This window comes from Meleagris gallopavo, chromosome 10 (genome assembly GCF_000146605.3).
Source record: "Meleagris gallopavo isolate NT-WF06-2002-E0010 breed Aviagen turkey brand Nicholas breeding stock chromosome 10, Turkey_5.1, whole genome shotgun sequence".
Lineage (NCBI taxonomy): Eukaryota > Metazoa > Chordata > Aves > Galliformes > Phasianidae > Meleagris > Meleagris gallopavo.
Window position 1 is genome coordinate 1,021,151 of NC_015020.2, and position 4,518 is coordinate 1,025,668.

Consider the following 4,518-nt stretch of genomic DNA (forward strand, 5'->3'; position numbering starts at 1 on the left):
TGGCTGAGTGCTGTCTGATCTGTGCGCTCATGCGCATTTGGTCTCTGAGTGCAACTACTGGGCTCAGAGCACGGGGCAATGGATCCGTGTGTCCGTGGTGCCAGCAGGTGCAGAGAGCGTGGGCGTGCCAGGCAGAGTGATTTCTGGCTTGCAAGGTGTGAGCTGGCTGAGCCGGTGTGTGTGTGAGGTGGCCTGCGATGAAGGGGGTGAGGGGCTCTGAAAGGGGCAGCCCTGGTGGGAGAGCACCGGTGTGTCTGTAGGGGTGGGAGCACGGCCAGGCACCTGCCTAGAGGAGACCAGGAGTGTCCCGGCTGGGTCAGGGCTCCTCAGGTGTCACACTGCGCAGGCTTGGGTCCTCCCTACATTGACGTCATCATTCCCCCATATGCGGATGTCACCAATATACAGATAAACCCGGACACCGTGGTCCAACGTGAGCTTCTGCAGCCTCCGTGCCTATGCTCCGAGCGCCAGAGTGGGCGCGAGTGTTTGTACCCGTGGGGTAATCGGGTGAATGTGCATTGCATTCCCTCCAAGTAAATGCAAATTTATTAGCAATTATATATAGCTGTATGTCCTATTTTTATCTCAGTTGATTTTCTTCAGATCATTTGGTACTATTGTCTCGCTCCGATTCATAGGAGGGAGAGGAGGTTCTTTTAATATTATATACCCGGCGTGAGATTAAGAAACAACGGTTAAATGCTGGTCCAACCAGTTTATTATAAATCTTAATTAGGGAAATGGGGAAAGGGAGGACGGACATTATTTTGAATTAGGGTAATGGGGAAGGAAGGAGGGCGATAGAAAAGATAGGAAAGAAGAAGCAAGGAGTCTTTGTAGGAAGCAAGAGGGAGATAGTCACCACCATGGATCCAGCGTGGTTCATAGTTCAGTCACTGATCTTCAGTAGTGGTTGATCATTGGACATTGTTCTGTTGATGATGACGGCAACAACAAAGAGGACGGTGACCATGGCGATGATGGCTCCTTTTCAATGCTTTCAAAGTGGTTGAGTCAGCTGTCTTTGGAGTGACAGCTCAAATCCAAAGTGGTGCAGTCAGCTCTCCTTGGAGTGGCAGCTTCTGGCTCTGAGATCTCAGCAGAAACTCCTTTGTTTCCACCTTCCGGGCCTTGCCAGCAGATAAGAGGGAGCAGGGATGCCCATCCTGTTCTTCACAGGACACGATGGTATCACTCCCCAGTTTTCCCATACCAAGCTGGAGCTATTTAGTCGCAGGCCAGAGCTTCCGCCAGTGAACGCTCCAGAGCACTCTCTTCCAGAGGCAAGCAGCTTTGGAGGAAGGGGCTTTCAAATGTTCCCAAAGTGATGTCGATTGTCACACAGCAGCACCCATCACTTGCCTCCTCAACAAATCAATCAGAGTCTGATCACAAGAAATACCTCAGGAAGCAAGCTTTGAGCCAAAAAAACAAAGAAGGATTCTCACAACTATGTTTTGGCTTTAGGAGAAAAAACAATGTTGATAACAAACCAATGCCTTTGTTGTTGCTGAGCAGGGCTGCACAGAGCCAAAACATTTTGTTTGCTCAGCTTCTCATCCTTTGTTGCCAGCGAGGGCCCTGGAGGAGTACAAGGAGTTGAGAAGGAACAGAACCAGGAGAGCTGACATAAACTGGCCAAAGGCATCATGTCAAAAAACTATAAAACTGTGGGGAATTGGCCGGGAGGGCCGCCGCTGCTTGGGGATGGATTGGGCATTGCCCAATGGGTGGTGAGAAATTATGTTGTGTATCACTTGTTTTGGAAACATTTATAAATATATATATAATTATTACTGTCATTTTTTTTCACTACTTTTTCTGTCTCAGTAAAGAGTTTTTATCTCTCCATCCCAAAAATGGAGCAGGGAGCAAATGGCTGTGTTGCACTGAGCTTCCTGAGGGTTTAAATCGCAACACTGTGTATGTCATTTTCATGGAAAAAAAATACAGAAGTAGACTTCATTTTGATCTAGATTGGTTATCTTAAAAATATTCCCTGGACTAAGTAGAACTCTGTAACTGCTCCCACTACAATTTTATCAAGGAGCTTAGAACTGTGAAAACATTGCTAAAGCGTGCAGAATATACACACTGATAAAAACAGACCCGCTGAGTTGAACCTGACTGCCCAATGTACTTCAGTATGAAAGAAATCCTTTCTGCTCTGTCATGGTTTCATGACTTTTATTATAGGTATTCCACATCATAACATCATGTAGTGCACTGGGAGTTAAAGAGTTAATGCTCCAGTTCTGCGGATAGTATATAGTTCCATCTCAGAACCTATCTCAGAAGAGAAGAACTACATATCCCAGAGGACTGTTCACTGTTCCGTTTCTGTTTTCCATTCAGAGGAAAAGATAAAGCTGTTCACAGATCACGAGAAGTGCCCTTTTACCTTTCTGCTCATCTCGGCAGTGTGCGCTCCCTAGCCATCTTGCCTTCAGCATTTTGAACTAAGGCCTTCAGTTTTTTGAACACACTCTCTCTCATTTTATTTATTAGCTTCAATTCCATTTATACTGTATTATACTGTGTTACCTTGCATTCCGCTATTGTATTTAGTAAATTAACTTTCCTCCTCAGATAGTTGCTGCCGTTCTGTTTTTAGGCCCATTTCCCCACCCTTTTTCCCCTCTCCCCTTCCCTTTTTCCTGGGGTGTGAGTCTGTGGGTCCCCCTGCTCCATTAGTCATGGAACCAGGCCAAACCGGCCCGTAAACCACTGACATGCTCAAAATTGAAAATTGCAACTAAGAAACTATACAACAGTTGAGATACCATGAAAATGGTGATTAATGGTTCGTGATTAATGGTTCTATTGGTGATTAATGGTTCTATGTCCAAGTAGAGGCTGGTAACAAGCGGCATCCTCCAGGGGTCTGTCTTGGGACCGGTGCTCTTTGACATCTTTATCAATGACATCAACGATGAAATTCAGTGCACTCTCAGCAAGTTTGCTGACGACACCAAGCTCAATGGTGCGGTTGACACAGTGGAAGGAAGGGATGCAATTCAGAGGAACCTCAACAAACTTGAAAGGTGGGCCTGGGTGAACCTAAAGAGCTTCAACACAAAAAAGGTTTTGCACTTAGGCCAGAGGAATCCCAGGCATCCAGACAGACTGCAACAGTCCTTGAGAGCAGCCCTGCAGAGAAGAACCCAGGGATCCTGATGGATGAAAAAGTTAACATGAGCCAGCAGTGTGCTCTTGCTGCTCAGAAAGCAAATGGTATCTTGGGCTCCATCAGCAGAGGGGTGGTCAGCAGGGACAGGAAGGCGATTGTCCCTCTCTACTCTGCTCTTGTGAGGCCCCATCAGCAGTACTGTGTCCAGGTCTGGAGCCCCCAGTACAAGAAAGACAGGGAGCTGTTGGAGAGGGTCCAGAGGAGGACCGAAAAGATGATCAGAGGGCTGGAGCAGCTCTCCTATGAAGACAGGCTGAGGGAGCTGGGCTTGTTCAGCCTGGATAAGAGAAGGCTGTGGATTGACCTCAGTGCAGCCTTCAGTACCTAAAGGGAGCCTACAAACAGGAGGGGAGTCAAGGACAAGGGGAAATGGTTTTAAGTTGAGGGAGGGAAGATTGAGGTTGGATGTCAGGGGGAAGTTCTTGACTATGAGAGTGGTGAGGTGCTGGAACGGCTGCCTAGAGAAGTTGTGAATGCTCCATCCCTGGAGGTGTTCAAGGCCAGGTTGGATGGGGCCCTGGGCAGCCTGGTGTGGTATTAAATGTGGAGGTTGGTGGCCCTGCATGTGGCAGGGGGGTTGGAGATTTGTGATCCTTGAGGTCCCTTCCAACCCTGGCCATTCTGTGATTCTGTGTGACTCAGTGAAAAGATAATTGTTGTGAGAAGCTGTTTCTGAATATTGAGGCAAAACTTACCTCAAAACCTTTTTATTCAATAGCAGTCTATATAATTAGACTACCTTCACATTTGTTTTAGTTGCCAAGTCAATATATAACAGCTAATTAGACAAAGCCCTACTCCAAAATATATCCTGAAATATATGTGCCTTGTGGCAATCATGAGATTTTTAAGAAATAAACCGATTGCTGGAGCTGGGAAATTAGGAACTGTGGACAAATAATAAAGTTCATCCTCATCTTGTGCCCAGCTCCAGCATGAAGCCCCTCCTCTGGGATATGCTCCTTCCCAAAGTGATCCGGAGATGACTTCCCAAAGACTGTAGTTTTTAAAGAATCAATCCAATCTGGATTCAAGGAGCAAAGTCGTTCTATCAAAGACTGCTCCACCATGGGTCTCATTACGAGATGCAGCTCCCACCACAACTCTTGGTCCACAGCGAGCTCATCCGCAGAGACTCCGGCTGCCTCCCGCACTCTGCTCCAGCGCGTACCGCTCCACAGAGCGCGGCACATCCGAGCTCTAAGCGGGGCCCGGAGAGCGGCAACACGAAGACGGGACCGAGGGGCGGACGGGCCGCTCGGGCCGGGTGTACTCGGCCGGGTTGGGCGACAAGACGAGAGCGGGGGCCGCTCCGCGGCGGACGC

At 48.0% G+C, this 4,518-nt stretch overlaps 1 protein-coding gene across 1 annotated transcript in view; it reads left to right on the plus strand.

Moving 5' to 3' along the window:
- The window catches only part of LOC109369123, a 12,712-nt gene that overhangs the window by 4,060 nt on the left and 4,134 nt on the right, over positions 1-4,518 (plus strand). The window lies entirely within an intron of this gene.